We start from the raw sequence: 13,236 nt of genomic DNA on the forward strand, positions 1-13,236 counted from the left end.
TTACAGCCAGTTTTCTTCAGACAAGTCAAGGGACGAATAGCTCAGCATTTCCATGTCACTGAATATGCCATGGACTTAATTTACATCAATCATTAAGAAATACAACCAGTATGTATGGTCAATCTGTCTGGAGGAGGCAGTTCTTAAAAACTGTTGATCATGCAAGAAAGAGATGAGTAAGGGAAGACACCCAGACAACCCTGAAGGCTTCTGTGTCTACGATTGGAGAAACTGTCCATAGTTCTACTTTTGCATTTTTCAGTTATACAGGTTCATGATAAAGTGAAGCATTTTCTCAAAAAGAAGACTGCCAGAGGGCACGTGGGAGATGCAAGCCTAGATTTGATCTGACTTTTTTTCTGTATGAAAATCTGTCTTTGCTAGGTTCTTTCTGAAGTCCACAGCCATCTCCACTGTAAATACAGATTACAGTTATTCAACTAAACCACACCTGCCAGATCTAACCACATAAACATTTGCAATGTCAATTGTTAATGATTTTACACAAGAATATTTGAATTAATCCAATTTTAAAAAATAATTTGGGCTGTCTCAAAGTATTGTGCCCGTGCAATTGTCTGTGATACATACGAGGTCTGTTAGAAAACTATCCGACCTTTTTATTTTTTGCAAAAACTATATGCATTTGAATCATGTGCGATTGCATCAGCCAAGCTTGAACCTTCGTGCGCATACGTGAGTTTTTTCACGCCTGTCAGTTGCATCATTCGCCTGTGAGCACGCTTTGAGTGAGCAGTGGTCCACCCCCCTCATCGGATTTTCATTGTGAGGAAAATGTCTGAACGATTTGGAGCTTTGCTGCATCAAATTTTTCCAGAAACTGTGAGAGACAGCCAGGTGGAAACCATTCGGAAGATTCAGACGGCTTTCAGGGACGATTCTATGGGGATCACACAGATTAAGGAGTGTTACAACTGGTTCAAAGACGGCGCACAATGGCAGAGGGCTCGCCGCACTCCGAGCGGCGATCGACAGGCTGAAACGACCAGATCATTTCCAAAGTGAACGCTGTGTTGATCTGGGACATCGTCTGACTACCAGAGAAATGGCAGAAGATGTGGAGATAGCACTTTTTCAGCACATTCCACTGTTACAGGAGTTTTTGTCATGAAAAGACGTGCGGAGGAATTTGCGCGTCGGGACGGAGTCGCTAATGGCGGAGAACAAAAAGCAACGCCGTGATGAAGCCTCACAGGACATGTTGTGGCATGTCCAGCTCGTCCACAATTTCTCGGATAGTCACATGACTGAAAAGCCACCGAAAGCCGTCTGAATCTTCTGAATGCTGCAAGAGCTGGGCATGTTACAACATATCCTGTGAGACCAACACGGAGGTGCTTTTGTCCCGCGCCATTAGCAGCTCCGTGGCGAATTCCTCCGCTCCTCTTTCCATGACAAAAACTCCTGTAACAGTGGAATGTGCCGAAAAATGCTATGTCCACATCTTCTGCCATTTCTCTGGTAGTCAGACGATGTCCCGGATCAACATAGCGTTCACTTTGGAAATGATCTGGTCATTTCAGCCTGTCGATCGCCGCTCGGAGCATGGCGCACCCTCTGCCATTGTGCGCCGTCTTCAAACCGGTTGTAACACTCAATCTGTGTGATCCCCATAGAATCGTCCCTGAAAGCCGTCTGAATCTTCCGAATGGTTTCCACCTGGCTGTCTCTCACAGTTTCTGGAAACATTTGATGCAGCAAAGCTCCAAATCGTTAAGACATTTTCCTCACAATGAAAATCCGACGAGGGGGTGGACCACTGCTCACTCAAAGCGTGCTCACAGGCGAATGACGCAACCAACAGGCGTGAAAAAACTCATGCATGCGCACGAAGGTTCAAGCTTGGCTGATGCAAGCGCACATGATTCAAATTCATACAGTTTTTGCAAAAAATAAAAAGGTCGGATAGTTTTCTAACAGACCTCGTATACTGGCTTCATAAAATCTGATACATTCCAGAGCAGAAAAGTAACCCCCAGTGTCGTGATGAGGACGAATGCTTTGTTTGGACTGTTTAACATTCCTTAGTTGTCCATTATTATTGTTATTAATCTGCTGCAATAACCTGCAGCAATGTTGGTAATGGGCCACTGCTGGAGTGACTTTGTTTCAGAGGAATGGTTACTATTCCACAGAGCGTCATTCTTTCCTATTTCATCCCAAATAGCAAATCAGGGCGCGTTTTGAAGCATCACTGTAACTCCTTGATCCATGTTTTGTCAGCCTTGATCAGACTTGGTATTCCCAGTAGTTATGGCCACGCCATCATCGCCACCAGTTTTGCAATTGGGGTGACATTTTTGAGCTGTTCAAAAAATTCATCTCAGTTTGACAAATTGGTGGCATTACGCAGTCACTATAGATGGATGACTAATTCTAGAAAGTGGGGATGTCTAACTGGGTGGTTACCTATCAATGGCCTTGGGTAGTTCTGTAGTGTGATGGATTGAGCTATGTGCAACACCAGCACGTTCCCTGGCCTGAATGATATTACATGATTATGACTGTAGCATCAATCACAATACATCTTTTAAAAAATGATTTTGCCCTGAAACAATCTGGCTCAGTAAAATTTGGCCTGTCAGTAGAACATACACTGAAGCCACACTTCTTGGCAGTGACATTTATGTCCGTTTGAGATCGATAAGCACCTGGAAAGTGCTTATGGAGTCATGAGGTCCTGGTGCATCTTACCTTACTGTACAGTTGTGAAACCTAGTACCAAAGACATCCAGTGACTACTGGATGTCTTTGGTACTAGGTCTCTTCAGAGGATCCCTGAGTACCAATGGAATGACTGCCGTTGCTAAGCTGTTACTTATGGAGACTCAAATGGCCGGTACCACTTGTATTATGAGGAAACATCTGTTTTGACATTTTGGCCATGTAGCACATTTCTCTGTGCATAATCCATCACAGTGTCGAGGACTCCACTGGCTGAAGAAGATGAAGGACACGCTCACATTTCACCAGGCTGCAGCAGATAGATGGTGGGGATGGGGTGGTTGTCTGCTTGGGTTGTTAACATCCAGGATGCAATGTGATTCTGTGGTGCTGTGGATGCAGCGAAGCACTACACCAGCGCGTGCTTCCAGATTTGACTTGCCTGGAGCCACAGGGCGTAATTGGTGAAACGCTCAGCAGTAGGGATGGGTATCGAGAACTGGTTCCTTTCGGGTATCGTTAAGAAATGATTCGATCCACTGACATCAATAAGCTTTTTGCTTAACGATTCTGTTATCGGTCCTTCAGAGTGGCCGTTATTTTGGGGGGTGTTTGTCAGGAAAATTATGATTTCTCTACATTGATTACGGACCCTGCAGCGGGTCCGTAATCAACTTTTCTGCAGCACGGCTTTGCTTTGAACCTTGAACCAATTGAAGCAGTGATTCGCAGATTGAAGCAGTGCTTCGATCTATTGCTTCGTTTATTTTTTCTTTCTTTCGCTTAATGTTACCCGCTAAAACCCTAAAGAGCATACGTCTGTGAGTATTATTTACCTTTTTTATGTTAAACCAACCTGTTATGGTCTTCTGAAACAGTTGATAGATGTATTTTATAACTTAAAAACGGGAGACATGCTAATGCGTTAGCATATCTATGGCATTTTCAATGGTAAAAGTTAGCATTAAGCAGTTGCAGCTGTCATCACGTTCGGGTGCATTTGTTTTCAAATTGTAATATTTCTTAAATTTATTTTTGTTTATATATTAATAATCTAATGATTATTATATACAATTTTAGAGAAACAGACAAAAAGAACCTGAATAGAAACGCAACAGAAAATATAAAGGCTTAACTAACAATGAACATACATAAATAAATAAATACGAGGTCTATTAGAAAAGTATCCGACCTTATTATTTTTTTCAAAAACTATATGGATTTGAATCACGTGTGACTGCGTCAGACAAGCTTGAACCCTCGTGCGCATGCGTGAGTTTTTCCACGCCTGTCGGTTGCGTCATTCACCTGTGAGCAGGCTTTGAGTGAGGAGTGGTCCAGCCCCCTCGGCAGATTTTCATTGCCAGGAAATGGCGGAATGATTTGGGCTTTTTTTCCATCAGAATTTTTTCAGAAACTGTTAGAGACTGGCAGCTGGAAACCATTAGAAAAATTTATCTGGCTTTCGGTGAAAATGTTACGGGCTTAGTAGAGAATAAGGAGTGTTACTGTCGCTTTAAGGACGGCCCCCAGCGGCTGTGGGGCGCGCCGTGCTCCGAAGCTGCCATCGACAGGCTGAACGACCATTTCATTTCTAAACGGATGGCTGTCTGTATCTATGACCATCGTGTGCCATTTCTCTGGTTATCACAAGAGCTGGACATCAACCATTTTCCGGCAAATTTCACTTTTAACAAGAGATTTTGTCATGGAAAGCCGAGCGGAGGCTTCGCGCGTCACGATGGATTCGCTACTGGAGCGAGACAAAACCACCTCCGTTTTGGTCTCACAGGACGGCTTTGAGATGGCGTTCAGACAGCTGTCGGTGGTTTTTCCATCGAGTGATTATCCGAGAAATTGTGGATGTGCCTGGACATGCCAGAACATGTCCCGTGAGGCTTCATCATGGCGTTGCTTTGCGCCATGACGCGCGGAATTCCTCCGCACGTCTGTCTCAATGTGCCGAAAAAGTGCTGATGTCCACGTCTATTCACAATTCCTGTGCTAGTCAGACGACGTCCCGGATAAAACACAGCATCCAGTTTGGAAATGAACGGCACATTCCACTGTTACAGGAGTTTTTGTCATGGAAAGAGGAGCGGAGGCTTCGCGCGTCACGGCGGTGCCGCTTGGCTCACAGCAACGCCGTGATGAAGCCTCACGGGACATGTTCTGTCATGTTCAGGCACATCCACAATTTCTTGGATAATCACTCAGTGGAAAAACCACCGACAGCAGTCTGAACGCCATCTCAAAGCCGTCCTGTGAGACCAAAATGGAGGTGGTTCTGTCTCGCTCCAGTAGCGAATCCATCGTGACGCGCGAAGCCTCCGCTCGGCTTTCCATGACAAAATCTCTTGTTAAAAGTGAAATCTGCCGGAAAATGGTTGATGTCCAGCTCTTGTGATAACCATGAAATGGCACACGATGGTCACGGATCCAGACAGCCATCCGTTTAGAAATGAAATGGTCGTTCAGCCTGTCGATGGCAGCTTCGGAGCACGGCGCGCCCCACAGCCGCTGGGGGCCGTCCTTAAAGCGACAGTAACACTCCTTATTCTCTACCAAGCCCGTAACATTTTCACCGAAAGCCAGATACATTTTTCTAATGGTTTCCAGCTGCCAGTCTCTAACAGTTTCTGAAAAAATTCTGATGGAAAAAAAGCCCAAATCATTCCGCCATTTCCTGGCAATGAAAATCCGCCGAGGGGGCTGGACCACTCCTCACTCAAAGCCTGCTCACAGGTGAATGACGCAACCGACAGGCGTGGAAAAACTCACGCATGCGCACGAGGGTTCAAGCTTGTCTGACGCAGTCACACGTGATTCAAATCGATATAGGTTTTGAGAAAAATAATAAGGTCGGATACTTTTCTAATACAAGTAGACCTCGTACATACAGAAATAAATAAGTGTTTCCTGTGAACACCTAGTGGCTCTTACACCTCCATTTCATCCCTGTCTTATTTAAGTTTAATGACAGTTTGTTTCGGTCAAACCATATTTTCAATGTGTTAATTTCTTCAGTGATTTCCTCCAGAACTATCTGCCAAACTAGAAAACTGCTGCATCCTAGTAAGAGCAGAATACTACTGGAATGAATCTGAATAAGGAAAGTTGGGTTTTTTTTCTCACCAAAATTGATGCTGCACTCACTGCAGTTTATTGTCTGGAACAGCCCCAGATTGCATTTCAGAGCTTCTTGAATTCAAATATTTTCGTGCACGTGGTGTTGCGGGTAATTTTGGGTTTCAGCTTTTTTTTGTTATTCACCACTTTCATCCCTGAATGTCAATTGTGAGTCACTTTTGTGCGGATTAAAGTCACTAACTGGGACTCCTGTCTTGTTGGGAGAAAGAAACGAGAATTGTCCTCTGTTCTGTTCACACAGCTCCAAACGCTGCGCGGCTCTCTGACGAGTCAAGTTACAACGATAGTCCAGTCGGAATTAATAACTTCAAAGTGAAACACTGTTTTGTTTATTTTTATTTATGTCCAGAGATCAAGGATACAGTGACCAATTTCATATTTATTTACTTTAAGACTCAATGAAATACATAGAAAACCTGTAAAGCCTACTTTTAGTACAAAATTCACAAGTGGTATCGATAAGCAGAATCGATAATGGTATCGATATCGATAAAATCTTATCAATACCCATCCCTACTCAGCAGCTCTATTCACTTGACGTACTCACTTAATAGATTAAAACAATGTACCTGAGAATTTGACAACAAGTCTTAATTTGCTGTAATTTTGTGTATTTAAGCACACACCTTCTCCAGTTTCAGTTACAGAAGCAAAATGATCATGCATGATTTCATGATACATTTTAAAGCATGCAGCGGGCAGCAAACCACTAATGTGTGGGCTTTATGTGGCCCCCAGGCTGCCTGTTTGAGACCTCTGATGTATAATTATCATTTTTATAAGGAGATTTTTGGGTTCAGATGTCCATGTTTGTTATTAACCCTTCCATCAGCCATCAGTGCTGGTCAGCGGCAGCTTACTGCAGGGCAGAGCTGGTAATAAAGAGGCTTTGTCAAAAGAGAGATGATGTAACATCGGACAGAAGTGCCGTTTCTCTCTTTCCATGTCGCTGATTCCTTCAAAGTAATGTAAGGTCTGAAAGAGCCTGTGGTACTGCCGGTTCTCTCACTGAAAATGCAGCAGGGTGCTGTAAGTGCACAGCTAAAAGAAGCCACTGTCAGGGATGTTCTTGATCTCAACAGCCTCCAACTCTCACTAGCATTTAGATTTTTCTCCATCACGATGAGGACAGAAGATGTCACGATGTATTGTAGGTGCTGCTGGGATCCTGTTGCTCAACATCTCGTCTCCGTTATAGGCCCATAATGCAAATCATGGACTGTGGTTTAAGGAACCAAACGGATTAAAATTCTTTTTACAGATCATGTAACTTTCATAATGCAGACCTGTCAGGTCTCACGCATTTGGTGTGAGACTCAACATGTTGCATGACATTCTCCCGCATTTCACCACTTTGACCTGAGAGACAAAATTTGTATCTCGACGAGAGCTCTGATAACATACAAATAATGAATGTTTATGAGTTCAATGGTATGAATATTTCATGAGGTGAAAGATGGAACGTACCATCTTTCACCTTATGAAAAATTTGTTCCATTGAAAGAATTATAAAAATGTTCCGTTAAAAAGAATGAAAAACATTCATTATTTGTTTTATATAACATTTCATATTGCACCAAACTGCACGCTAAAAAGAAGTATTGCACAGTCAGTGAAACACAATGGCAAATGAATGGTATGAATAATCCATGTCATGTGACATACAAGCCACCAATCAAATGACAATGATCCACTCAGCCATTATATCATGTTAAATGAACGCTCCATTTAAAATACTTAATCAACTCTATTACAGCATTAAATCAAGTTGATCGACACTAGTACAGTTGATAATAGAGTTGATTTTACACTATGAATGACACTGGAAATGATCTGGTCGTTTCAGCCTGTCGATGGCCACTCGGAGCGCGGCGCGCCCTCTGCCATTGTGCGCCGTCTTTAAACCAGTTGTAACACTCCTTAATCTGTGTGATGCCCATAGGATTGTCACCGAAAGCCGTCTGAATCTTCCGAATGGTTTCCACCTGGCTGTCTCTCACAGTTTCTGGAAAAATTTGATTCAGCGCTGCTCCAGTCGTTCAGACATTTTCCTCGCAATGAAAATCCGACAAGGGGGGAGGACCAGTGCTCACACAAAGCCTGCTCACAGGCGAATGACGCAAGCGACGGGCGTGAAAAAAGTCACGCATGTGCACGAAGGTTCAACGTTGGCTCATGCAAGCACACGTGATTCAAATCCATCAGGTTTTTGAAAAAAATAAAAAGGTCTGATACTTTTCTAACAGACCTCGTATAGTCACATCCAGGCCACCGTATGGGTCACATTAAATTGACATTTTTGACAAGCCATTTTTCCAGATACCCTCTCACGGCAGGTGTCGGCCAAATTCCAGGTTGACTCGCATGAACATCTAACACCACTCGCATGGCACTTAGAAAATGTGTGGCCAGTCGCACTCTTGGCACAACAGACTGCAGATAATCACTGTCGTACTGCAGTGAAATTTGTCTAAGGTCCTCACGAGTGTGACTTTGCAAACACACACTGACACGTGGGTGTGTGTGCTCCACTGACAGGAGGCGTGGCTTCCGACAGAAGCAGTTGTGGGGATCTGTGGATCTGGACATCCCAGTGGGCAGACATACTAGCACTTGTCCAATGTGAGCCGCGTGTGTCTGATTGCTGTACTTATGTGGACAGAAATAAAAACATATCGCCGTGGTGATGAAGTGAGTGAGCGTGCACACGGAGCAGACATTGACAGCCTGCCAGGTTGAAACGGACCATCAGATCAGAACACGCAGCGGTCAATCTGACCGTCATGTCACCCACGTGAGCTCTGTTCCACACAACGCGGTGTCCGTGCTGCGGCGCGCTGTCCACAAGACACACGTGTCGGGCAGAACACATGCGTGGGGTGACTGGATGCACCGGACCAGTAGATGTGGACATGATCAGAGCACACTGCTTCTCATTTCATGACTGTATGTCAGTGATCATGGGTCATCACCAGAGGAACAGACAGATGATATTTGTATTGGTCGTTGATAAATGTGGTGTTTTTATATGGTGTGTGATTTAAAAATTTTTTTTGTAATACTTCCATGTTCTTCCTGATATGAGGCAGATTCCAGCAGCTTTCAAAGAACAGCTCCGTAGCTTAGTGGCAAAGTTTCTGATGTCATCACAGCTTTTGGAAGGTGCGGGTTTGAGTCCCATGGGATTTTTTATTTATTTATTTATTTTATTCCACATAAGCAGCATGATGTGGTCCCACAGGTACCAGCTGGTTTTTATTTTTTATTTATTCAGGGCTGTGAAAACTCCGCAGATCCGCGTAATTCTGCGGATTTCATCATGGGGAGGGGTGCGGAGTGTCAGTGTTGTACTCTTTAATTGTGATCTTTACTGAGTTTTTAAAATGCTTATTGCAAAGCATTCTCTTTTTTTACGACATCATACAAGTTTTATAAGTCCGCGGACACTGATCTGTGTGTTAGAGATACAAATCAGTTTCCTCAGATCCGCGGAGTTTCGAGGAAAATAAATGCCACTCAAAGCGGGACTGGTTGGTTGCTGCGGTGACGCTGTGTGGCTCCTGTGCGAAGCTAGCTGAACGTAGCATGTGGAGATCGCAAACTTTTAGAACTTTCAAGTTTTTAAAAGAAGAATTTTGCAGCATGTCTGTGTCACGGAGCGACATAAGACAGAGCAAAGATGGTGAGAAAGACGGTTTGAAAAAGTGTGATAAGGACAAGAATCCGTGGAATTGTTGCTGGCTTCATCAACACACCTGAAAGATGAACAGGAAAAGCGAACTGGTAAGAATTTTTTTTCTCTCTCTGGAAAATAAACATTGTGCTGTTCAAACAGAATTTCAGAAAAGATTATGTGCCTTTTTTTCGTTCATTAATCTAGACTTTCTTTCATTGAAAAAAGACATTGTGGCTTTGAATGAATTTAGGCTACATGAATTTACACAATGTTAATTAGTTTTTATTAATGTAGACTTTTTTCATGAGAAAAAAGACATTGTGGCTTTGAGTGGATTTACAGGAATTTACACAAGAATGTGTGGATTTTACTATAAGGTATGTTATTGATATTTTACCCTGATTTTTTTTTAAATATTCTACAATCTTTAGCTGTGGTTTTTGACATGGTTTAACAGTCTTTTCAGTCTTTATGAATTTCATGTAGTTTAATTGTTCTTGAGTTAATGCATAATTTGGTTTACAATTAAAAGGAAAATCATTCCAGGTCCTACTTCCATGTCATATTCTGTTACTTCAACATGATCATTGACGGTTCAAATGAAAGGTTGAATCTAGGATCATTTAAATATGCACTAATTTTGAGATTTGTTCTTCCAGGAGATGTTGAAAATGTATCAGTAGATGAAAATTTAATTTGGTTTCTAGGGCCCGGGGGGGGGGGAGACCCCCTGTGAATTTTCCTCGGATTTCACAATTTTCATTTCACAGCCCTGTTTATTCCACGTAAGTGGCGTGATGTGGTGCACCTTGCACTGTTCCTGCTGGAAAGACACCGTCGCATGCATCAACTCTCGCACCGGGATCGTGCATGACTGCCCGTCTGTGCAGTGTTTTGTGGTGCGCTAATTCGAACTGTTTCGCACTGTTTCGCCTAGAGATGCACCGATCAGGATTTTTTAGGCCGGTCACCGATCATCGATCACTGAAATTTTGATCTGCCGATACCGATCAAGGCCGATACCGATCAAGTACATATTTGGATCATGCCCAAAATAAGAATATAGGTCTAATGTATAGGACTATTTTGCCATTAAAACTTAATGATGAAAACAAAAAACATGCATTCAAATAAAGACACTAGAATAAACTGCCAACTTTTGTTTTATTACACTGACTTTGTTCTACCAGCAAGCTTTTTTTTTCCATGTTTCATGTTGCTCAGGTTACAGCCTACAGAGAATACGTTGAGAATGTAAAATACAGCCCCCATTCTATGGGGTTAAAATTGTCTCATTGCACGCAGGGTGATCTACAAATAATCATTGATTTGCAAATGTGTTCAGATATCCACAAATGCAAATTTCATATTTGTAACTTGTAAATTGGTCTTTGCAAATAATGTATTTGCAAATATAAAACTTAATTTGTAAAAAAAAAAAATACATTTGTAAAACTGGAAATTGTATTTGTGAATTGAGTTTGTGGATCACCAATTACATGCATTCATCGCTTTCCTCTGTGACGTAATTTTGAGACATTCTTTTCGCCAAATCCACAGATCCACAAAAAAATGCCTACTGATTCACAAATACACACTCACGCACACTGGATATCCACTAGATGGCAGTGTGGTTCCATTCATTACACAGCAGTCTATTTAGATCTCTCAGAGCCATTTGACTCATTTTGATTTCTGATATGAGCTAGACGGACATGGACTACATTACATGATGGCGACTGCTCTCCTTGTCCGTCCAGCTCATATCAGAAGTCAAAATGAGTTTACGTCACAGAGGAAAGCGTGTCATGACAGGACCAAGCGTTCCCTGCGCTACTGCCTGCACTGTTGTGATCGGTCCTTTTGATCGGCGCATTTTGCCGATCACCGATCAAACCGATCAAGGCGTGATCGGCCAATAATGATCGGTGCCCGATCAATCGGTGCACCTCTAGTTTCGCCATATTTGACCAAACTTCGCACTGTATGAAGGGGCCCTTTGGGTTGTTGTCTTATTGAAAGATCCAGCCCTGATGCAACTTCAGCTTTGTCACTGATTCATGAACATTGTTCTCAAGAATCTGCTGATATTGACTGGAATCCATGTGACCCTCAATTTTAACAAGATTCTGAGTACCTGCACTGGCCACACGGCCACATAGCCACCCAGCATGATGGAACCACCTCCAAATTTTACTGTAGGTAGCAAATGTTTTTCTTGGATTGCTGTGCACTTTTTCTACCATGCATACAGCCCCTTTTTATATCCAGATAACTCAAATTTAGTTTCATCAGTCCACAGCACCTTATTCCAAAATGAAGCTGGCTTGTCCAAATGTGCTTTAGCATACCTCAGGTGACTCTGTTTGTGGCGTGTACGCAGAAAAGACTTCCTCTGCATTACATCATCATACAGTATCTTCTTGTGCAAAGTGCGCTGTATAGTTGAACGATGCACAGAGACACTCTCCTGCAAGATCATGTTGTAGGTCTTTGGAACAGGTCTGTGGGTTGACTATGACTGTTCTCACCATCCTTCCCTTCAGCTTATCTGAGCTTTTTCTTGGCCTGCCACTTCAGGCCTTAAATAGTACTGTGCCTGCGGTCTTCCATTTCCTCACGATGTTCCTCACAGTGGAAACTGACAGCTGAAATCTCTGAGATAGCTTTTTGTATCCTTCCCTTAAACCATGATGTTGAGGAATCTTTGTTTTCAGGTCATTTGAGAGTTGTTTAGAGGCTCCCATGTTGCCACTCACTAGAAGAGATGCAAAGAGGAGAAACATTTGCAAATGGCCACCTTAAATTCCCTTTCTCTTGATTGGATTGTAAGGAGGTCAAGGGTCAGTGAGCTTACCAAACCAATTTTATGTTCCAATAATTAGTGCTAAATGTATTCAAATCAATAAAATGACAAGGGTGCCCAAATTTATGCACCTGGCTAATTTAGTTTAAATAATTATTACACACTTTCTGTAAATGCTAGAAACTTCATTTCACTTCTCAAATATCAATCAATCAATCAATCAACATTTATTTATAAAGCGCTTTACAGCACCGACTGGTGTCCAAAGTGCTTAACATTAAAAACACAAATTCACAAAAATAAAACATATAGAATAAAATTTTAAAACAACACATTAAAAAGAAACCGAATATAAAAAAAATGAACATGTCACCTCCCCACTAAGTGTTAAAAGCCAGTTTAAATAAATAAGTCTTTAACTTAGATTTAAAAAGTGCTAGGTCAGGAATAGTATGTAACTCAAGAGGTAGCTCATTCCACAGTCTGGGGCCAGCTACCGTGAAAGCATGATCACCCCAGCGTTTATATCTTGACCTTGGAACATCTAAGTAAAGCTGGCCAGATGCCCTTAATGTCCTACTGTAGGTGCGCAAAGTTAAAATTTCAGACAAGTAGAGAGGTGCAAGGCCATAAATAGCTTTAAAAACAAACATTAAAATTTTAAAATCAATTCTAAAACAAACTGGAAGCCAGTGGAGTGAGTACAGGACGGGCGTAATATGCTCACGTCTAAAAGTGTTTGTTAAAAGATGAGCAGCAGCATTCTGCACCAATTGGAGACGTGCAAGAGATGACTGATTAATGCCCGAATAAAGTGCATTACAATAATCATGTCTGGAGCTGATGAAAGCATGAATGGCTGTCTCAAGATCACGTCTACTGAGAAAGTGCTTTATTTTAGCCAAAAGGTGAAGTTGGA

The 13,236-nt window shown here is 42.3% G+C and overlaps 1 protein-coding gene across 10 annotated transcripts in view; it reads left to right on the forward strand.

Moving 5' to 3' along the window:
• The window catches only part of si:ch211-114m9.1 (rho GTPase-activating protein 44), a 133,519-nt gene that overhangs the window by 14,980 nt on the left and 105,303 nt on the right, over window positions 1-13,236 (forward strand). The window lies entirely within an intron of this gene.

This window comes from Thalassophryne amazonica, chromosome 16 (assembly GCF_902500255.1).
Source record: "Thalassophryne amazonica chromosome 16, fThaAma1.1, whole genome shotgun sequence".
Lineage (NCBI taxonomy): Eukaryota > Metazoa > Chordata > Actinopteri > Batrachoidiformes > Batrachoididae > Thalassophryne > Thalassophryne amazonica.